Here is a 24,571-nt window from a genome sequence, read left to right as displayed (position 1 = left end):
TTCCATGTAAAGGGGATCATGTTAACGGCTATTCCAAGAGCTCAACACAAAAGCAACTTGCCTGTTTAACAATGACTTCTCAATGAACTTATGTGAAAAAAATGACCTCCAGAGTGCCTGGTTTTAAATAATTCAAAAACACTCCATTAATTATTCATGTCAAGTATATGTTAACAGAGGCACTTAAAACAGAAACAAGGTAACATATTGATTGCTTGATTAAAATGATCAGAGACATGTAGGTTCTTAAACCCTGCATGTCCCTAAAGAGCAATGGATATGTCGTTGTTAACTCAGTGTCTGTAGTGACTCTGGAGAATTCAGCCGCCACGTTCTCAAATCTTACTTGCTCATGTGGTCATGTGCGTGACTGTGACCTCAAGTTCCTGAGGCTCTTGTTATCTCTCGTTAGTGCATTCACATTTTTCTCTGAAGAATTTGCTTATCTTCAATTTGAGCCTCTGTATGTTTGTGGAATGACATAGACTTAAGGTCTAGGTTTATAATTAGTTATTTTTAAAGTGTTTTATTTCCTCACTAGATTTTTCAAAAAACTTTTTATTTATAACAAACACACTTTTTTGTAGTCCTTGAGGGCAGTTAGCTATAATATCTAACTCTTTTCTGAGAAGTACGACATTTGACCGGTAGCCTTCATTGATTATCTCTTCTGGTGGTGTTGGTTATATTTACCAATTTATTTTGTTTAGTGAGTTACACTCTTTAGATCTATCCAGGAGGTTATAAGCAACAGATTTTAGACATTTTGGAAAGGTCTTTATGTTCTTCTGAACAATAGTGATTTTTAGTAAGTTTTTGACTTATCTATTCTCAAATTCCAAACTTTGAAATCAATCCATCTTTCTACTTTATGTGTGCTCTTAATGTAATGTTCTTTATATTCAGAGAACACATATGGATGATGTTTGTACATGGAAACTGGGGTTCTCAGTTTCTGAGAACCCGGCTCTCTCCACTCCTTATTTTCCAGATGTGCTACCTACAGCTCACCAGGCTGTGATTCTGTGTCTGAATTCTCATCACACGTGAATCTCAGAGTTGTCAAATATCAGGACAAAAAGCTTCAAACAACCCAGAGTAAAGACCCTTACCAACTATACATCAAATAGAGGGCAGGTATATAAGATATATAAAGAACTAAAGCAAGCCTTGGCATGAAAACAAACAAACAAATTACCCAACTTCAGAATGTGGTACAGATCTAAGCATGGAGTTCTCAAAAGATGAATAACAAATGGCTTACAAGCACATAAAATGGTCAAGAGAGGGGAAGGAAAAAAATACAGGAAAGACCACTAAAACTAGTGACCATATGAGGGGTCATATGAAAATCTACTATGGTAGAAGATTCTTACAATGTATAAATATATGAAAGAAACCTCAATGGAATCACCAAATAACAAGGTAAACAAAGCCGCAACAGGGCATCTCTTGCCACCAAATGAAATCTCTAGTGCCAGAAATGTTACACGTAGTTGAGTTGTTAGGTAAAGGGGCCTCTGCAAACCCTCCAAACAACTCAAGCAATTGCTAGGGCTATTGGTTGCTCTCCACAAACTAATGGTAAGGCCCTACTGCTGAAAGCAATGTATACATAACTTACTGAGCATGGAGAAATCAACCTGGCACCTACCTAGAGCCTCCACCCTTACTAACTAGTGTTCATGGTACTAGAGGGTACTTGGCACACTGCGGGAGGAGAAAAGTAAACACTGACCCAGCTACAAACTCCTTAATCTACAGTTGCCACTTGCCTGTAAGATATGCTAGTGCAAGTCAGACCCCACTCTCCACTCGACTGTTGACTTTCACATGAACTCTGGTGCCCCATATTTGACCACATCCCCTGGATGGGGAGACCTGATGGCACTCAGAGGAAGGATAGCAAGCTACCAAGAAGAGACTTGATACTCTATGAGCATACACAGGGGGAGGTGGTCCCCCTCAGTCACAGTCATAGGGGAGGGGAGTAAGGGGAAAATGGGAGGGAGGGAATAATGGGAGGATACAAGGGATGGGATAACCTTGAGATGTAATATGAGTAAATTAATAAAAAAGAAAAAAGATATGCTAGTGCAATGGTGGCACAAAAATTGTGGTAGTAACTAACCACTACATTATTGAATTTCAAGTGTATTCCTTGAGATAGAACCCATATCTGGCATTGCTCAGATGGCCAGGAGCCTGACATTAGATAGACTATGGAGATAGGGGAAAATCAAACACTACTTCTCTGCTAAAGGAACTTAGCAACAAAATGGTGCCTAATAATATTCTTTCTTATACTTGTAGATCAGTGTCTTATTCAGCCATCCTCAGAGAAACTTCTTGTTGCAGTAGATGGGAATAAATAGAGAGATTCACAAGTGGACAAAGTGGAGAGAGAGAGAGAGAGAGAGAGAGAGAGAGAGAGAGAGAGAGAGAGAGAATGGAACACAGTACTAAATGGATGTTTTCAGCAAATGCCTTCCCCTAGGGCTCAGGGAGCTACATTTAAGAGGTGGCAGAAATGTCATAAGAGCTAGTGGGGATGAGAGACACCAAGAAAACAACAAGACAGAACAGGACTGGTGTACATATGAACTCACGGAGACTGCAGCAGTATACACAAGGCCTGCATGGATGTCAGCCAGGTAGGGTCACAAAGGTGAGAGGAAAAGTAGACACTAGCCCTTACTCCTAACTAAAATGCTGTCTCCAACTGATAACTTCCTGTAAAAGAAAAAAAATCATGTTGATAGCCAACACAGAATGAACTCACTGATATTTTAGAAATAATTTTGTCCCATACTAGTTTGTCAGGGTGTGTTTACCTTTCTTATCTTTTGCTTATGTAGTTTTTGATCTTGGGTTTGTATGGTGTGTGTGTGTGTGTGTGTGTGTGTGTGTGTGTGTGGGTGTGTGTGTGTGGTGTTTCTTGTGTCTTTCACTTGTTTTTTTTTTTCCTATTTATTTTTTGTTTTATTCTTGTTTCTTTCCTCTTTTATTTGCCTGCTAATAAAAAGAGAGAGAAAGAAGATTTGGAGTTGGATAGGTCGGGAGGATCTTGAATCAGATGAAGGGGAAACATTGATCAGAATATGCTGTATGAAAAAAATTAATAATAAATAAATAAAATAATAAAAGCCTTTACCCAATAAGGAAAGAAAAAGAATATATTGTATGAAATTTTTCATACAATTTTTTCAATAAAAAATTACTTCAGATAATTTATTATTTTATATTACTTCATTCAGTGTGTGCTCTTATAAACCTCCGTCTCTTCTTGTTTATGCCTGGTTTCTCCTACTCAGTCAATAGAGTTTATAGTACTCATCTATAGAAAGGTTTGTCTGTCAATAACTGCTCAGATATCTCAGATATAACCATAAGTAGGAACTCCTTTTCTAAACTTAATCTTGCTTAAGTATCAGTAAATGCTTTATGTCTTTTTCTAAATGTTAGAAACTGGAAGGAAAAAAAGCCGAGACTGCATTGGCACATATCAGTAAACCCTGACTGCTCCTTTCCCAGTTTCTGTACAGTCTGTCATCTGGAGCAGTTCTGCTTTGGTTTAAAAGTCAAAATCAGTTTCCTGCCTCATTGTGCAGCCAGGTCTACAAAAGTAGCAACTCTCTACGTCATATTCTGTGCCAAAACAGAACTTAGAGGCATTCAAATGAATAATTAGAAAAGTTTGAGGAGCGGGGCTGTCTCTGACATGATCTCTGTTGTATGATTTTCCATCAGTTCTCCCTGGGGCAGGGGAGCTGCCTCACCAGGACGTGCTCAGTCTTGATGCTACTGGAAGTGCTATGGTGGGTTAGTAGGGGAGCAGGTGAGCCTGTTTATTTTATTTTATTTACAATCTTTGCTACATTTTAATAACAGGTTTTAAGGAATTATTGTTTAAGTCTAGTCAGCGACATCAAATAAAAGGTACTGAGTACTCCTTGTGCACAGAGTAATTCCAAGCACCTTTGAACCTGGCATGACACAGAGATGTGGCCCTTGCCCCTGTGGAGCTTACAGTCTGGGGATCCACATCTCAAGCTTGAGTTGGGCGATAAGCTAATTTAAGGCAAATTCTTCATACCCCAGAGCCACTACAGACAGAATTATTTTAGCATTTGCAATCAATCCAATCAAGATTAATTTGGTTGTGGATTTTTTCCCAGTTGAACCTGAAATGCCATTTTTATTAACATCCATCTAGTAAGCAGTGACCTAGTGGGTGCTGAAAGTTGAGACTAGGTCTCTCGAAGGGCAAGGTTAAAGCATCCTCATTCATTGTGGCTACTTACTTGAAGAAGCAAATATATTGAATGGTTTGATGAGGTTATACTACTTAAAAACAGGCCCAGTACTGACAGTGCAGTCCCCTCATGCACTGTTCACTGGGCTCTATAGCCCACAGACAGCCCCTCACATAATCTTAATGTCCTGTGTAACAACTATCCATCATGTGCTCTAAAAGTTTTATTTATGCCTTGTTAAATCAAAAGTAAATAGTCAAGTCAAAATAAAGTAATGACCTGCATATTTTCATATGGATGAATTACTGTATATCTAAGTAGGAAATAAATGGCAGTCCTATCTACCTACATTAAAAAAAATAAACTATCTTTCCAGATTTTGCATACTAAGAAGAGGTATGCGTCTGAAGGTCTCACATCAGGAAAGCAGCAGTTATCCGCAGCATCTTAACATCTGACACAACCGCTCCTAAATGATACAATTTAAAGGACATTGTAAACAAATGTAAAATTCTGTAGTTATTCTGAGACGGTCCCAAAGTTAACCCTAAATCTACCAGAAAGAATTAGCAGTATGATAGAGAAGAACAGATAGATAATCTACCTGACGATACATGTGCTCACTTCAGGAAATCAATCTGCTCAGCTGGGAAATACTCCATGTATGACTGATTCTTATCTGGCCAGGGCACGCTATACAGCTGACCCATGGCATCAGGCTAGACCACTTCTAAGGAGACTTGGCTAGGCAATTTAACTCTCAGAGCAATTCTACCCACCTTAACCCAGAGTGTGACATTCAAACCAGAAAAGCATATTGGAGCAAAAGGGAGCAGGATGTAAACTCTAACACATTCTTATTGCTGCATTGTCTGAAGTTCAGCACATCTACCACAAAGATACTGTCCAGGAAACAGGGTAGTAGTGGTAATGAGAAAGAGACTATTAATTGCACAACTAGTAGAAAAGTAAAAATGTTTCGAAATCTGTATCCAAAGTAGTGATAGGTCAGTGACATGCTGAACTTTTGAGTTCTGGGGTCCGGTTCTGCAACAGACTTGCTGGCCAACTAGCATGGGTAGGACTCATTCCCTGCTTGTTGAAGAGTGATACACTACACAGAATTATGATGGTTTCTGAGTGGTAAAATTCACACAAATTCCAGGTTATTTGTATCAGTATCATTCCTTGTGCAAAGTTTGATGTAGACGAAGATAAAGTGGTTTCTTGGTCAATAATTGCAATTTCTTTCTTTTAAAGTCAGTGGGTTTCTTGTATAGTTCTATTATGATTGGCCCAGGTTTAATTTCATCCATCTCCATGAAGGCAAAACACTTGGTGCTGGTAAACCTCTTTTTAGGTTTGTAATGTTTGAATGCAAAGAAGATGGCCACACCTTTGGTTAACTTTTCAACATGTTTCTGGAGCTCAATATCCACATTAAAATGAATATACGTATCTTCTTTTCTTGAAGCCACTGGAGTATCTTGTATAGGAGTTAAATCTATGCCATTCAAACCATTCACGCTGACTGTGATGTAGGGATCGATGCATCCTTCAGACCAATCTTCTCAATCCTGATAGTGAGTAACGTCATCCCTGGTTCTGATGGCAACCGTGGCAATAAAGTACCAGGAACTCTAGCAGAAAAAGAATCAGGAGCTCCTGCCCCAGCGTCACCTTCTTCATCGTCTTCAAATTCCAAATTCTCTTCTTCACCAGGTGCTAAAATTCGTCTTAATGGGACAGGCTGAACATCAAATGGGAATTCTTTATTATACATAAGAATATTCTTCAGAATTGGCGCTAGCTTCTTCAGGTCCTCCAGTTTAAATTCTTCTTGAGACTGTGTGGACTGTAGTACTTCGCTTCGCAATTCTAAATATGCTGCAATTTTGCCTATGGTTTTCTTTTGCTCTTCTGTGAACTCAGAATTATGGTGTTGAGCTTGGGCCTCCTTTTGTAAGTGTCTTGCTAATATCTGACTCGTCTATCGCCTCCACCAGCTGGCCCCAAGAGTCGAAGTCGGCGCCTCTCCTAAGACTGGCGCCCCAGCGCTGCAGCAGACTCCGGGTCACCTCCGACATGGCCGGTCCCTGCCCCAACCCCCTCCCACCCCTACCCCAGCCAAGGCCAGGCTCTAGGGGGCCATCCTCCCCGGGCTTGGCCCTGACATTAACAGGGCCAGGAATAACCGCTAAGGCCACCACCGCCACCCGCCAAGGAGCCCTGTTTATATTTTCTAAACAATAACCTAAAATGGCAGTGCAATAATGCAATAACAAGGCATTCAACTAAGCTGTAGAGCGGCTAAAAAATTGTAGTAGAGGGCAGTTTAGATGTCCTGGGAAAGGCACATATAAACTTTTTGTCATATGATGATTTCATATGCTGCAAGTGCTGCTTGCTTGCTTTATTTATCATTGCTGAGAAGATTCCTTTCTTTTTCCCTGGCTAATGGTTTCCAGGATCTGTTCCTCACTGTATTACAAAACTAGGCAATTCAGCATGACAAGAAACATTGCATTGTTAGACACTTAAAATGAAAGGAGGAAATAGAATATTTCTCTTCTCCAAATGCAACATGGTTGTTGTGTGGAAAACGTAAGACACCTATGAAAGCGGTAGTAGAAATAATAAGTGAATTTAACAAGGTCACAGAGAACAAGATGGATACATATCATACATACATATATATATATTTATACCTATATATGACAGCAAAATGAAATTCTAAGTGGAATGAATCCATTATATCTTAAAGTTGTATGCAAAACTTTGACTGCATATATTTTTACAAAGCATGTACAGCTCCATGGAACTTTGCTGAAAGAAACAAAAGAACATCTTAGCCAATTCTAAAATGCGTCATAGTCATGAATAATATTGCAACATAATTAAGACATTAAGACACCCAAAGGTGATGTATGAGTCCGACACAAAACAAGTGACCTATTCCAGAAGCATTTTTATAATTTGGAAATCTGATTATAAACTTTACTATAAATACAAATGAAAAAGATTTCCACTAAAATACATAATAGGGGCTGGAGAGATGGCTCAGTGGTTAAGAGCACTGTCTGCTCTTCCAGAGGTCCTGAGTTCAATTCCCAGCAACCACATGGTGGTTCACAACCATCTATAATGTGATCTGATGCCTTCTTCTGCCTGCAGGTGTGCGTGCAGGCAAAGTACTGTGTACATAATAATAATAAATAAATCTTTAAAATAAAATAAAATACATAATAGTTTTATTTATTTAGCCCCAAACTGAAAGCAACACAAATGATCATGAGAGAGAAATGAGCAAGCACAATGTGATACACAGTACAATGGTACTTTTCTCAGCCATAGGGGAAAAAAAAAAAACAAATTCATTATCTATGCATTGCTCTAAGTAGAAAAAGAACTAGAAATATACCAAGTGAAAGGAGCCAGATACAAAGAATGCATATTTTAAGATTCTATTCATATAAAATATCGAATGTTTGAACTAATTTCTACAGATACTGCTGAAAGGCAAATACTGAAAATGTTATTTATCTTGATTCTGAGGGTCATTTTTTTAAGTGTACACATATTTTAAAAGTCAACACTCTGCTCTCTGAAAATGGATATTGATTACTTTAATACTGACAAAAAAGACTGAAAATATTTGTTAGTGCTTATTTCATACTTTATACTAATACCTGATAATAATTAATAAACTCTAAGCTAGGAATAGTAGTAAGCCGCTTATAATTATAAACACTGTTAAAAGGCGATAGAGAACTATATTACTTGATACTATACCAACTGATTTCCAAGCCTATTTCAGGGTGATTATAACCCTCGTAAGACGTTTAAATGTAGCCTATGTAAATGCTCTTATTATCACTTTAAAAAGTAAAAAATTAACCTAATTATTGTAAGATTATGTCACTTGTGCAAGGTAACCCAGCTTCTAAGTAGAAGATTAGGAAACCTAATTCCAGCTTTCTCTCTGTGAGCCTGCAGTTTTCTGTATTCTAAAAATATGTATTTCTGAATAATTGTCAAAATTAGACATTGGTGGAGGTTTTTTTTTTTTTTTTTCCTTATGGAACTTTTACAAAAAAGAGGCCAACATAGGTGACTCATCACTGCTTAACTCTGTTCTTTTGCCTGAGTTTATTGTAAATGACTAGTCTCATTTGCAACTCACACTGGAAGGAACACCACCTCCTATGGGCTGTATTTATCTTGGGTGGTTAATGATCCTGAAGTCAACATCCACCAAGGTACAGCTCAGGGAACTCTTCCAAAGTGCCCATTAAGAGGGATAATTTTCTGCCCTTAGAAGAAAGCTCTCTGTGAACTCCTGCCTTCTGACTCATCTGCCTGGTCCAGCACATTACACTGAGCCCTGAAGGCAACCCATCACATTCCTGTCAGAAATTCAGTTTAAGACATGAGATTATTTCTCCTGGGAAAGATGCTTCACACCCCTCAAGCAATCTGGAAATTTTGAATGTTTTTCTCCTTGTATGAGCACTTTCTATTTAAAACAAAGGAAAAAAACCATCTATTTTTGCCAGATGTTTTCATCATCGCACATTTTCGGTTAGTAATAAGTATACAAGATGTAGCTTGCCAGCCTCTCCTCCCTACCTCCTCTGTGTGTGTGGTGGTGGCGGTGGTGGTGGTAATAGAGATGAGATGAACAGATAGACAAGGAAGGAGACGATAGGGATGGGAAAGGAGGTAAGAGAGAGCTATAACAGGTGTTCTCTGACCCATATTCCATGCTATCCATTATAACACTGGCCCAGTGAGGCAAAGTCAGGTGGATCTCTTGCATTTGAGGCTAACCTGGTCTACAGAGTGATTCTAGGATAGCCAAGGCTACACAAAGAAACTCTGTCTCAAAAAAAATGTTTTTTAATTTAATTTAAAAATTAAAAATTGCTGAAAATAAAATAGGTGTTTTATCTAGATATGCTGTGCAATGCTTTCTGTTCCATGACAACTGAGAATGCTTCTAGGCTGCTCTTCCCCTCGCAGACAATGGAGGAAATGGGGCTAAAAACCAGTTTACTTCAGGAAATAGCACTATCTTCCATGTTAAATACACGTTTTACGAACAGTTAGATTTCTAATATCAGTAACTTTGTGGCATACAAAACTGCAAGACGATTTTCGCATAATGTCATAAGCGTAGAATGACTTCTTAAGATAGCCGTGTTGGAATCTCCAGAACCTAGGAATGTGTCCCCTCCCAAGAAAAAGTGGGGGTAGGGTGGGAGATGTTATCAAAGTAACCAGGTTGAGATGGAGATTGTGATCACTGGTTGTCAGAGCACATTCTTTTTTCTTCACTAGAGAGGGGACAGTCTCACACTTCTGGCAACGTTTGGTGCCTGAGACTTTTTAAGGAGTTCCTTTTGATGGAATTTGAGTTCTTAGGGGCGAGAGTGGGGTCATAGCTCAAGGACAGTAGTAAATGCTGAGTTGACATGTTAGAATATAGCTGCCTAAGATGAAGAACAAACTTTGCCCATTCTCTCCTAGCTGGTCCAGTCCCAAAAGATACTTTTAATTTTTATAGATTAAAATATGCCACACTTCTGAAGCAATGAAAGTTTAATGAGGATTGGTTTACTTCATGAAGAACATAGGTTTGACAGCCAATAGCCTGTGGATGAAGGGACACTGGAAAGATGCAGACGGATGGTTTCAAGAGTGCAGGTTCTGACAGCAAATTGCTTTTACCGTATAACACTGAGCTCATTTCTTAGCTCTACAGTTAAAGGATACCTCCTCGACATTTGGGTGTCAGTCTTATCTTATACTACACGAAGGACTGAATGTATCTACGGTGGAAGATTTTTGTGAGACTAGAAAGAAAAATGCATAAACAGAAGAATGAAACATGGGTTCTTCTAAGAAAGCAAGTCTCCATAATGTAAAACCTTGTCTTCCAGACTACAAAGGAAGTGATTTTACTTTTTATAAAAATGAAATGTGGGTGGGTGTTGGAGCCACTGTTGCCAAGCCCAGACCACACTGCTGAGCGCTCAATGCCCATCATCCTGCACTAGAGGTCCCAAAAGGTTCAAAGCCTGAGACAACAACCCTCAAGGATCAACTGATTGTGAATCTATTTAAGGAAGAACAGCGCTGCCACCCCCCCATCAAGGTTGTGGTTGTTGGTGTTGGTGCTGCTGGCATGGCTTGTACCATTGGCATCTTGCCATGAAGGACTTGGCAGATAAGCTTGCCTTTGTTGATGTCATGGAAGACAAACTGAAGGGAGAGATGATGGCTCTCCAGCATGGCAGCCTCTTCCTTAAAACACCAAAAAAAAAAAATTGTCCCCGGCAAAGACTACAGTGTGACTGCAAACTCCAAGCTGGTCATTATCACACAGGGAACCCATCAGCAAAAGGGAGAGAGTCGACTGAATATGGTCCAGAGAAGCGAAAGCATCTTCAAATTCATCATGCCCAGTGATACGAAATACAGTCCGAACTGCAAGCTGCTCAATGTTTCCAACCTAGTGGATATCTTGACCTACGTGGTTTGGAAAACCGAGTTATTGGAAGTGGTTGTAATCTGTATTCCATTCGGTTCCATTACCTTATGGGAGAAAGGCTGAGAGTTCACCTGCTAAGCTGTCTGAGGTGTGTCCTACAGGAGCATGGAGACTCCATTGTGCTCCTGTGGAGTGGCCTGAATGCTGCCGGGCTCTTCCTGAAGACTCTGAACCCGAAACTGGGCACTGATGCAGACAAGGAGCAGTGGAAGGTGGTCTACAAGCAGGTCATTGACAATGTCTATGAGGTGATCAAACTGAAGGGTTACACCTCTTGTGCCCTTGGCCTCTCTGTGGCAGACTTGGCTGGGAGCATCATGAAGACTCTTAGGCGGCTGCATCCATCTCCACCATGATTAAGGGTCTCTATGAGGTCACGTATGATGTCTTTTTCAGTGTCCCTTGTATCTTGGGACAAACGGAACCTTGGATATTGTGAAGGTGACTGTGAGTCCTGAAGAGAAAGCCCGCCTGAAGAGAAAGCCCGCCTGAGGAGAAAGCCCGCCTGAAGAAGAATGCAGATACGCTCTGGGGGGGGGGGGGGGGATCCAGAAAGAGCTGTAGTTCTAAAGTCTCCTGATGTCTTAGCATTTCACTGTCCAGGCTGCCACAGGGTTTCTATGGAGACCACACACCGCCTCCTTCTCTTCTGAGCTGTGATTAGTGCAGTCGTGTTGAGGTGGTCTCGGTTCCCACAGTTTTACCTTGATGCTAAGTGGTACTTGTGTAGTGGTAACCAGGTTAGTGCGATAGTCCCACTGTCTCTGAAACACACTGCCAATTGTGTGCAGACTTCAATTATCCTGGGAACCTGCTGTGTCACTGTGCTATGCACCCTCACCAAACATGTCTAGGCCAGTGAGTGGCCAATTAGTCATAACTTGGCTCCAGTGTGTAAGTCCATTATGCATACCTTGTGCACAACTATCTAAAGGATACTATTTTGTGTGTTATATGTGTCTGTAGTGTACATTGTAATATTATGTAAAAAGTAAGATCTGTATATGAATGATGCAACCCACTACCCAAGTGTCATGCCAATGAAAACACCAAATAAACCTTGAGCAGTGAAAAAAATAAATAAAATATGCTCATGGAATACTGAAGAAAAATAATTTGAATTTGCACAGAGGCAAGCATGAGGATATTAAGAGATAATGTTCTCAGCAAAGCAATTCAGCATATCAAATATCGGACTAGCAACTTCTTCCTATTTACAGATAGACAATATATCTATTATACTAATATGCTACCGGGTATCACTTAAGAAAATCAAACATGGCAGGAATGCAAGGTAACACTAGGATATGGGCAAGACTTGACTATACCATGACTTAGGCCACTCCCCACAGGAGACTGACATAAGTCCACCAGCCTTTTAAGACAGTTCAAGACAGAAAAAAACAGTTCAAGCCTTGAGGACGTCATGTCTCATTTAGGGTCTCTATTGCTGTGACAAAACACCATGACTATAAATAGCCTGGGGAAGAAAGGTTTTATTTCAGGTTACACTCTATTACTGAGGGAAGTCAGGACAGGAACCTAAAGGCAGGAACCTAGAGGCAGGAGCTGATCCAGAGGCCATGAGGGATGCTGCTTATTGGTTTGCTCCCCATGGCTTGCCCAGCCTGCTTTCTTATAGAACCCAAAACCTGCAGCCCAGGGATGGCACTGCTCCCAGTGAACCATGCCCTCTCTCATATATCATCAATCAAAAAAATGCAGCACAGGCTTGTTCACCCGCCAGTGTAGTGAGGACATTCTCTCATTAGCGATCCCCTCAGCTAGAATGATTCTAGCCTGTGTCAAGTTGACATAAAACCAGCCAGCATGCCTCATTAGAAATGATTGGGAAGTATGAAGTACGCTACTTTACCTCAAACCAGACCCTTTATAGCCCAGCTTTTATTGTTTGACATTTAAGTAACCCAAATAGTCTTTTTTCATGAAATGATATGGCCATCTGCTAATACTTTGAAATCACACAATTCCCATTGAAGTGTTAGAAATTAGCAAAATCCCAGTACTTAGTAATTATCATGGAATGCACCAATGTGGCAGTAGGTGTCTAGTTATTCTTCTGTTTCTATGATGAAACAGCATGACAAAAAACAACTCGAGAAGAGTCTCTTTTGGCCCGCGATTCCAGAGACAGAGTCCAAGAATGACTAAAATATATTGCACCAGGCAATCTGAGAAGGAGGAGGAGGAATCACATCTTTAACCACAAAGAGGAAGATGTAAAAGCAAATTGGAAGTGGGGTGAGTCTGTGAACCCTTCAATCTCACCCCCAGTAATACACTTCCTGCAGAAAGGCTGTACCTCTTAAATAACCCATAACCTCCTCCAAACAGTACACCAGCCACATGCCAAGGAGTTTCAAGAAGTGAGGGCACACTAATCACTAAAAGCACCACATTGGTATCAGATGGAATGCTTTAATTTTATTTTACAGATGTGTTATTAATCTTCACTTTGCAAATTATTTTCGCTTCCACAAATTCCAATAATACAAAACAGAAAAAATGTGACTGTAAAGGTATATGCCAATAGTTCTATGTTTAAAAATTTATTATATTTGGAAAGAAATGTTTCAGAATTTAGAATTCATCATTATTTAAATGTAATAATAATTAACATTAATTAGTATGGCAAAAATACACAAGAAAATTTAAAAAACAGATAAAAGAGGAAAGAAAAAGAAAAATATAAAGAGAAAAGGAAGAGTAAAGCAACAGAAGGAAATGGTGAATGGAAGGAGGGAAAGGTCCCAATTGTTTTATTAAGAACAGATAATTACACAATTACATCCAAGGGGAAAGAAGATTAAAAAGCAGTTATTGTAGTATTCTAAGCAAGCATGATGTTCTTTTTAAATACTGTAGTAGAAAAGCCACTCCAAAGGGGAAAAGAACATGGCCAGAGACAAGGTGAGCAGTGGGAGTAATATGTTGAGGCTTTTAGACTAGAAGAAAATAGCATACCCATACATGTAGCCGGCCAAAACTTTTATCCACGTGGAGGTCTGGCAGAGAGAGGAGAGAATCATCTCATTACAAAAAAGGAAGAAAAAATAAGAAACAATTTTGAAACGCAAAGAGAGAAATACAACAGATAACCGAGATCAGACTCTACTGTAATCAATTTTCTAAATGCTTTCACATGTGTCACATATGTCACATATCTTGAAATAGTACAATAACTGTTTTCAATAGGTATTACTATGAATTAGTTTTATAATTCCCATTCATTCAAAAACTAAATAAACTACAAGAAATTGAGGAATTAAAAATCAAGAAGTCATATTCACGAGCAGCACTGAATTTTGAGTCAGTTTCTAGTTAACTAAACCTTGAACTTTGAACTGCTCTCACTACCAAAGGTGTTATTGCCTAAAGGCTAAAAGGCATAGTTTGAGGTCAGGAGTCCTGTGTGAATCACTTGTGTTAAATATGAAAAAGTCATTCATCACATCCTTCTCCTCCCAAAATTTCCATAACAGACATGTGAGAGTTGAAAATTTCAAAACATTTAAAACTCTAACAAAAATTCCAAACACATACACAACAAGTTCAGCGTATATCCACCGTTATTAGCATGACACTGAGCAATCTTATTTTGCTTGTGTGTATGTTTTCACTCAGTATATTGTAATTTCTGAATATCTTTTAAGTGAATTAAATGGCAATGTGCACTTCCCCCAGAGAGAAACCTCATTTGCGTATCTATATCACACAATACAATTTTTAGAGAAAAGAGATATATGCTTATAGGATAGTGGAAAATGTAATCATAATTATGTTCCAAGTGGATAAGCAATAGACTGGATCATGCCTAGCTACCTAATTAGCCACAACCATCAAAACTCTAGTTGCCATCTTGATGTTAACTGTTCATATTTTTTGTAGGAACATATGGAGTGATTGTAGACGGCACTGCCTGACAATTAAAATCTGAATGATCATGGTGCTTCAAGATGTCTGCTCGCTAATTAGAAAAGTGATTGAAGAGGCACAATTTGCAAATGTGCTAGGAGTCAGAGTTAACTAGTGTTTTGCTCTTCAGTATTGAAGGTTATGGATCATTTCCATAAAAAAAAAGAAAAAGAAAAAAATCTATTAGGATTTCATAATCTGTATCATGGGATTAAATTTTAGAGCACAAATATAAAGCAACTGTGTCTGTTCACAAAGGACTCACCTGAAACATGACTACAGATGTTTGCTACTGAGCGATGGGAAGCAATGAGGAAATTCCTTGCTAGAAGTACAAAAGCTGCCCTCAGAGGTCCCTACTTTACCTTCTCTCCCTTTCAATGAACCTTCTGTCTTCCCTGATCTCTGGAGCACTAATACAGCAGGGATGGTATTTTAGGTTTTTCACTAATCTCTTGATGCTCTTATGAGGTGCTGGATACATGGGCTGACAAATGGGTGTGTGATATTCTCAAACACTACACTTTACCTACATCCTTCTGCTGGTTCACCTTTGTGTTCCTTTGGAAAACTCTTCACTTTCCAAGTATAGTACAATTCTTTTGGGGGGTATTTCAGTTTGTCTGTTAAGAATCAATGTCCTATAGGCAGTTAGTGCAAATGTTAAGTTAATCATGCATTCCTTCCAGAGAGAGAGAGAGACAGAGACAGAGACAGAGACAGAGAGACAGAGGCAGAGAGAGAGAGAGAGAGAGAGAGAGAGAGAGAGAGAGAGAGAGAGAGAGAGAGAGAGAGATGGCTAGATCAATAGCCTGGAAAATAAATAAAATGAGTAGAGGGAAAGAGTGGACAAATGTGACCATCATGTATGAGCATTTCCTGATTAGATAAGAAATTCAACCAAAAGGTATGCAGAGGCCACTCCCTGATCCTACCTGTGATGCACTCTGTGAATGTCCAATCTCAAAGATAGCCTTGGTGTCCATCGTTAGTCTCATTAAGATCACTAAACTAGGATGCACAGCAGTATCCCTCTCTCAGATATTCTATCGCACTTGGGAGTTTTTCTCACTCTTCTTTAATAAATCTACTTTGGTTTTGCTTACTCTTTGAATACATTTCTTTTTCCCCCTTTAGAGGATAAGATGATGAATTCAGAAGTCTCTGGCTTAGTGCCACTTTAAGGACCATCTTCCTCTGGCACCAAAGTTCATCCAGTAAGAATACAAGAGCTGAGCGAGGCTCTGGTGCTCACATAACACACATTGTTCCTTTACAAGAGTGAGTTTTGAGCAGATGTGCAAAAGTGAAGAAGAGCAAGGTCCAGAAAGGTGGTCCAGGCCTATAATTCCAGGTATTTGAGAGGATGAGGCAAGAGAATCAAATGTTCAAGGCCTGCTGTGCTATTAAGCTTAGGTAATCCTGTTTCAAAACTTTTAGAGTAAAAGTGTCAGAGAGTAGTGTAGGGGTGATAACTCATGCTAAACTCCACTCAAAAGAGTGGGTGTGGAAGAGAGGTCAGGGGTTGGGAAGGAACAGCAGTCAGAGCTGCAAGCACGAGGGCTTGCCCAGCAAGAGCCACAATCACCACCACTACTGTAGATATCTTTGAACTTGGCTATGAAGCTGTTCAAACTTTGCCACACAACACCAAGAGATGTACTTCACTAACCCCACTTCCAATCAAACGTCTCACAACATTCTCATTGGCTAAGCCAAGTTCATCTAACCAGTCAGTAGGAAGGCTGAGGAGAGGCTCTTCATTTTCTTTTTTCTTTTTTTTTTTTTTAAGTATATGTTGTTTCTTTCTTTTTTTTTTTTTAATCCATTGACATTTTTTTAATTGAAAAATAAAATAATTCATATTACATCTCATTTTCTATCCCATCCCATACATCCTCCCATTCCTCCCTCCCTCCCACTTTCACCCCAATTCCCCTTCCCTATGACTGTGGGACCTCATGAGGCTGAGAAGCTTCTCTAAGGCAGGAGAAACTATCAAAAGAACAAAGTGACAGCCTACAGACTGGGAATTGATCTTCACCAACCCTGCATCTGACAAAGGTCTAATATCCAAACTTTATAAAGAACTCAAGAAATTAAACGCCACCAAACCAAATAACCAAATTGAGAAATGGGGCTCAGAATTAAACAGAGAATTCTCAACAGAGGAATATCAAATGGCTGAGAAACACTTAAAGAAATGCTCAACATCTCTAGTCATCAGAGAAATGCAAATCAAAACAACTCTGAGATTCCATCTTACACCCATCAGAATGGCTAAAATCAAACATTCACGTGACAACACATGCTGGCGAGGATGTGGAGAGAGAGGAACACTCCTTCATTGCTGGTGGGAATGCAAACTAGTACAGCCACTTTGGAAATCTATCTGGTGCTACCTAAGAAAAATGGGAATAGGGCTTCCACAAGACCCAGCTATTCCACTCCTTGGAATATACCCAGAAGATGCTCCAGCACACAACAAGAAAATTTACTCAACCATGTTCATAGCAGCCTCATTCATAATAGCCAGAACATGGAAACAGCCTAAGCGTCCATCAGTAGAAGAATGGATAAAGAAACTGTGGTACATATACACTATGGAATACTACTCAGCTATTAAAAGCAAGGAATTCCCGAAATTTGTGGACAAATGGATTGAACTAGAAATGATCATAATGAGTGAGCTAACCCTGAAGCAGAGAGACTCAAATGGTGTATACTCACTTATAACTGGACACTAGCCCAAGGGGCAGGTCCCATGAAAATCTGCACCTACCAGGAAAGTGGGATAGAGGTGAGAATATCCTATTGAGACTCTAGGTGAGAAAAATATAGAGGATAGGGAAGTAGGTGGATCCAGAGGGTCCTAGAAACCTACAAGAGGAACATTATGATGAGTGGATCTGAGCCCAGGGGTTCTGCTTGATCAAAGGCACCAACCAAGGACAAAACGTGCAGCCATCATCAAACCCCTACCCAGATCTAACCAAGGGACAGAACATTCTCCACAGTTAAGTGGAGACCAGGGACTGACTTTCACAGGATCTCTGGTGCCCCATATTTGGCCATGTCCCTTTGATGGGGGGGCCCAATGGTACTCAGAGGAAGGATAGCAGACTACCAAGAAGGGACTTGATACCCTAGCACCATATTCAGGGGGAGGAGGTCCCCCGAGGTTCTTCATTTTCTAACTGGAGCACAAGGAACTATGTATCATAGGATTAATTTACACTATGCCACACACACACACACACACACACAAAACAAAAAACAAAAAAAACCACAAAAAGTAAATGACCCCACAGGATTTTAAAATGTCAATACAACACTGAGTTATATAACATAATTTCCATAGTTACCAAATACAACAACAACAACAACAAAAACAAAAACACTGAAAAATGTTGTCTTTGACTGTTCCAGCATCACAGAATTCTAGTAAAAACAAGAGTAACAGTGCACCTCATGGATGGATCAATTTGCAGTGCAAATGCTTACTCACTAGCAGGTGTGTATCTGTGTGTATGTGTGTGTGTGTGTGTGTGTGTGTGTGTGTGTGCGCGCGCGCGCGCGCACCTGTTAGTGATGATGAGATTTGAATTCATGGTTTAATACAGGCTAGCAAACTACAGCTAGCACTGAAACACATTCTAATAGCCTTCACTCAAATTCTGAACTATCTTACAATTCCTACATTGCTGAAAAACCCCAAAACATTTTAAAGAAAAATTTAATAGTAAAGATATTTATAATTCACCAACTATACCACAAAAGAAACATCATCTTCATGGGTTATATGATATTCGTAAATTAATCAAACCAATCTCCAGATAAGGGCTTTATAACACTAATTACCAGATGATACAGTGATGAAAAAGGCAAACATTTAGGACTCCACTGAACGCTTTCAATTAAAGCAAAATTCCAAAGCCCTAGTTTGCATATAATTAGGAAACAGCAAGGTGATTTGCTGTTTCAAGGCAATAAGAAGGAACTCTGGCTCTGTGTGGAATGACCTAGGGAAATAAGCTAAATTCAGACTCAGAAATCCACTGTACCACACTGATGTTTTATTACAGTTCATGGGCTCAGAAATACAACACATCTAATGCCTTCATCAGTAAATGGATATTATTACAATCCATCCGCAGCAGACCTTTTTGAAACCATGTGACATCTTTCTCATATGAAATATATAATGGGAGAGCTGGTAAAGAAATAAGATTCAAGTGTTCCTAAAAGCCACTTAAATATCTTACTGAAATTAAAGATATAATAAAATTGTATAGGCCTGGAAAAATTTGCATAAAACATTGCCCTTTCCTGAACTAGTATCTACGCACCTCTAATAATTAAAAAGCTTGAGAAAACATCTTTAGTGGTCTTTAAAGGGCTGTATAAAATTAGTCTTAATGGTTCCAGTGTGCAATATTCGTGTGTGTTTACTATGATCCTTTTCTGGGAAGACTTGGCTTCAGATTAGCCTCAAGGAATCACAGGTAATAGTTTAAAGCATTAAATGCGGCCAAGAGACAGATGTAGTGGCCACAGATAAACACACTGCTGACCCTATAAGAATTGTCACACATTGTCTAAAAAGAGAGGCAGAACAACTGGGGCTGGAGAAGCCAGATGATGTGTGCAAAAGAACTCTGCCGTGTTCTGCATTATACTCACCTGGGGTGCCACCACAGAATGTGGAATGCGGAAACTTCTGTCTGAATTTTTTCCAATAAGGAAATGAGATTCAATCCTGCTCCAAAGGAAGAGCATCACTGATGGTGTCTTCATGGGCATTTTACTCTCATTACATCCCCTTTTGTGTTGGGATGACTAGCAATGGCTTTCATGGCTCTACTCTTTTATCACCTATGTTTTCCTAGTAGAACATGACATTATTCAACTATGTATTAACCTGATGCAGAATATCTAAACTCCAAAGATAAACAAGATTTTATAGTCGGGGAGAATGGTGTCAATTCACAATAACCTAGATTCTGTGAATAACTGGAAGAAAGAAAATGAAGGATTCAAATATATAGTAATAAGGAGGTTTTATCAGTACAATGAGAACATAGCACCGCATAAATGTACACATTATTGTATGTTATTTTTAAATACTTAGAAACTAAAGGAGTCATGTCTGTAATCTGTCATGTACCACATACATGTATTAATTATTACACTGTCCCCCTAAATATGTACAATAGTGAAAATAAAAAAGTCAATCATATATTAATTAGCATCTATGAGTAAACACTTAATAGATAATATCCTACATACATATTAAAAATAAGGTTTAGAAATAGAAGAAAGGGATCTTGTTTCCTGGCTGAGGAGAAGGCCTTGCAGGGCCAGGGAACTGAAGGTCAGGCTACACTGCTTTGCAGCTGGGTCTTCAAGAAGAGGAAGGACAGAGAGAGTGGAAGGCAGCACCAATAGGTACCAGTGTTGATGTCCAGTTCAGTTCTGTCCAAGAAACACAGAGTGTCTAGACCTGACTCTAAGCTGGATGTTAATTGGCCTCCTACTACCTACCCTACTATGTTTAAAATATCCCAAGGGCCAACCAACAGAATGTCAAAAAAAAAAAAAAAAAAAAAAAAAAAAAAAAAAAAAAAAAAACCAACCCAAGGAAATAGACATAGATAAAGGCCTTTACTCTTGTCGGATGTAAGTACTAGGGCATGAGGCAATGAAGCATCTCCAGACTTCCAGTGCACTGAAATCAGGCCTGTAGGGCCTAGGTGTGGAAATTGCCAAGAACATCATCCTTGATGAGGTGAAGGGTGTCATTCTCCATGACCAGGGCACTGCCCAATTGGCTGATCTGTCTTTCCAGTTCTACCTGCAAGAAGAAGATATTGGCAAAAACCAAGCTGAGATATCCCAGCCTCTCCTTGCCGAACTCAATAGTTATGTTCCTGTGCACACACCTACACTGGACCCCTTCTTGAGGACTTCCTTAATGGTTTTCAGGTGGTGGTTTTTACCAACACTCCTTTGGAATATCAGCTGCAAATGGGTCATTTCTTCCATAGCCACAATCAAGCTAGTGGTAACAGACACTCGGGGCCTAGTTGGACAATTCTTCTGTTGCTTCGGAGAGGAAATTATTCTCAGTGATTTAAATAGGGAACAGCCACTCAGTGCCATGGTTTCAATGATCACCAAGAAGAATCCAGGGCTTGTTACCTGCTTGGAGGAATCCAGGCATGAATTTCAGAGTGGCAACGTTGTCTCTTTCACAGAAGTTCAGAGCATGAGTGAACTCAATGGTATTGGTCCCATTGATATCAAGGGTCTGGGTTCCTATATATTTAGTATCTGTGCTGCCTGCAGCTTCTCTGACTACATCCTTGGAGGCACTGTCAGTCAAGTGAAAGTAACTCAGCAGATCAGTTTCAATCCCCTACCCGCCTCCTTGGCAGAGCCAGATTTTGCAGTAACAAATTTTGCTAAGTGATGTTTCCTTGCTCAGCTGCACATTGGCTTTCAAGCTCTGCATCAGTTCTGTACTCAACACAGTAGGCCTCCTCAACCCCATAATGAGGAGGATGCTGCAGAAATGGTGACCTTAGCACAAGCTGTGAATGCTCAAGCTTTGCCAGCAGTTCAGCAGGATTGCCAGGATGTAGACCTCATACGGAGAGGAAGTTGGTCTATCTAGCTGATGGGGCTCTGGCACCCATGAATGCCTTGTTCTGGAAAGTTTATGCCCATTAGGCAGTGGCTGTACTTTGATGCCCTTGAATGTCTCCCAGAGCACAAAATGGTCTTCATGGAAGAAAAGCGCGTGTCTCTCCAGAACTGTAATGATGGGCAAGTGTCTGTATTTGGATCAGACCTACAAGAGAGGCTTGACTAGCAAAAGTACTTCCTCGTAGGTACAGGCACCATTGGCTATGAACTGGACTTGGCCTCAGCTTTGGGGAGATGGAGAGATCAGAGTTAGAGATATGGACCCCAATGAGAAGTCAAACCTAAACCACCATTTTCTCTTCCATCCCTGGGATGTCACAAAATTAAAGTTTGAGACTGTTGCTTCTACAGTGTATGACATAAAACCACATATCAAGGTGTTCAGCCTGCCAGAATCAAGTAGGCCCTGAGACAGAACACATCTATGATAGTGACTTCCTCCAAAACTTGGATGGTGTGGCCAATGCCCTGGGCAATGACGATGCTCATTTGTGCATGGACATCCATTGTGTGTACTACTGTAAGCCTCTGCTGGAATCAGGCATGCCAGAACCTAAGAAATCCATCCCCATCTGCACACTGAAGAACTTCTCCAATGCCACTGAGCACACTCTGCATTGGACTCATGATGAGTTTGAAGGGCTCTTTAAAGCAGTCAGCAGAAAATGTTAACCCATACCTTATAAACCCCAAGTTCATGGATCAGACACTGTGGCTAGGTGGTACCCAGCCTTTGGCAGTACTTGAGGCTGGACAGCACAGCCTGGTCCTGAAGAGACCACATACTTGGGCCAACAGTGTGACTTGGGCCCACCAGCCCTGGCACACTCAGTATTCTTACAATATCCAACAGTTACTGCACAACTTCCCTCCAGACCAACTTATGAGCTCTGGAGCTGTTTTTTTGGTTAGAACAAAAATTCTGCCCACATCCACTCACCTTTGACACAAACAATCCCTTCCGCATGAATTATGTAATGGATGCTGCCAACCTGTTTCCCCAGATATATGGGCTAGGATAGTCACAGGGCTCTGCTACTGCGGCCAAACTCCTGCAGTCTCTGCCCATCCCCAAGTTTGCTCCCAAATCTGGCATCAGGATTCATGTTTCTGAGAGGTAGCTGCAGAGCATCAGTACCACGGTTGATGACAGCCACCTGCAGGAACTCAAGACTTCACTTCCTACTCCAGACAAGCTACTAGGATTCAACATATACCCCACTGACTTTGAGAAGGATGATGACAGCAACTTCCATATGGATTTCATTGTGGCAGCATGCAACCTTTCGGGGTGAAAACTACAGCATTTCCTCTGCAGACTGGCCAAAGAGCAAGCTGATTGCTGGGAAGAGCAACCCAGCCATTGCCAGGACCGCAGCACCTGTAGTTGGCCTTGTGTGTCTGGAGCCATACAAGGTAGGTCAGGGACATCAACAACTGGCGTCTTAAAAAATGGTTTTTATCAACTTGGCTCTGCTTTCCTTTGGCTTCTCTGCACCCCTGGATTCAACTTATCACCAGTACTATGATCAAGAGTGGGCATTATGGGATTGCTTTGATGAAGAGGGCCTGCAAGCAAGCGATGAGAAGATGACTCTCAAGCAGTTCCTAGACTACCGTAAGATAGAGCGCAAGCTGGAGATCACCTGGTCCAGGGTATGTTCATGTTTTACTCCTTGATGGCAGCCACCAAGCTCAAGGAACAGTTGGATTGGTCGATGACAGAGATTGTGAATCATGTGTCAAAGCAAGAACTGAGCCATCATGTAAAGACCCTTGTGTTTGAGCTGTGCTGCAACAGTGAGAGTAGAGAGGACGTGGAGGTTCTTTATGTATGACACGCCCTCCGCTGATCTCTTACTGACTCAATTCTTTCAATTCCGTCAGCCTACATCAAAACCCTGAGTCCAGACTTCCTTGTTCCTAAGACCTTTGTTTTAGTGATGATTTTTACATTGTCTACAACTTAAATTCATAATAACAATTTTTAGGATAAAAAAAGAAATAGAAGAAAAGACAAAGGTTGTACAGTGAGAGGAAGCACACATATAATAATGTGTGAACACAGGAATAATATGAACAAAACTGGAAACAAGGGGTCTATAAATGTGAAAATTTTATAATACAAAATCAATGCCTAGTAATAATGACTAAATAAAATATTTATAACTTTTCTATGCTACTGAAAATGCTTGAGAATAGAAGTTACCAATAATTACCAAATTTACTTTTATGTTAAAACCCCAGGCAATCTTGCCTACCAAGTATAAGATTGGAAACTCTAAAATCATCCAATCAGACCACTGTCTTAACTAGTTTAGATTCTATCCCCCAAATAAAAATTCAGTTAATATTATGCTACCTGTTTATGTGTTTATCTTAGTAAGTAGAAAGAAGGAAAAGTAATGAGTATCTTGAAGAATTTTGAAAAATATTACTTATACTTCATATTAGTTGACAATTTAAAGTATTTATAGAGAAACATGATGAAAAATATATTTATCATATATTATAGTTAGTATTTATTTTAAAATAATGTAACTACATAAGAAGCAGCCTCCTTGTAAATAAAAGTTGTGGGGAAATGCATATCTGGCATAACAGAACAAATGAAAAGAAATTACAAATGAAGCAATAAGCTCAAATATCATCACATTGAGGGTGTCTTGGGGAAGTAGCTGTGAGGTGCTAAAAGATGTGGTTAAAATTGAGATATTATTGGAGCCTTGGGGCTGGAGTTAGTACTAATACCCACATGGAATTAGAAAGCTTGATCTCAGGCATCTCAACAGTGGGGAGCTGAAAGTAATTCAACTGCTCACATCTGGAATTTTAGGGTGAAATTTTGGGGCTATAAACCCTGAATACCCTCTAGCAAGATGTTCTGAACAAGCTTCACTTGGTAGAATATGTGAGAAAATAATGATGTTCAATGCCCACCCTAAAGACTCTAGTTAAATTGTATTGGCAGAGAAACTAACACAATTAAGTAAATCATTTAATAAAATAGTTTAAAATTAATGAGCTAAATGGAGTATAAGATATTAAAATTCTGAAAAAAAAAAACAAACTAGCAGTAGACGGATGGGGATATTAAGACTGAATGCAAACTAATAGC

The 24,571-nt window shown here is 39.8% G+C and overlaps 3 pseudogenes; 2 read left to right on the top strand and 1 right to left on the bottom strand.

Moving 5' to 3' along the window:
- Positions 1 to 5,388: 5,388 nt before the first annotated feature.
- Positions 5,389 to 6,347, bottom strand: LOC127198934 (axin interactor, dorsalization-associated protein-like; annotated as a pseudogene).
- A 2,865-nt stretch (positions 6,348 to 9,212) lies between these two features.
- LOC127199044 (L-lactate dehydrogenase A chain-like) lies at positions 9,213 to 11,301 on the top strand (annotated as a pseudogene).
- An 8,904-nt stretch (positions 11,302 to 20,205) lies between these two features.
- On the top strand, positions 20,206 to 23,306 carry LOC127198932 (ubiquitin-like modifier-activating enzyme 1 Y; annotated as a pseudogene).
- The last annotated feature ends 1,265 nt before the right edge of the window (positions 23,307 to 24,571 follow it).

The sequence above is a fragment of the Acomys russatus genome, chromosome 15, assembly GCF_903995435.1.
Source record: "Acomys russatus chromosome 15, mAcoRus1.1, whole genome shotgun sequence".
NCBI classification, from domain to species: Eukaryota; Metazoa; Chordata; class Mammalia; order Rodentia; family Muridae; genus Acomys; species Acomys russatus.
The sequence above is the reverse complement of the archived record's forward strand: the minus strand, read 5'-3'. Positions and strand labels throughout refer to the sequence as shown.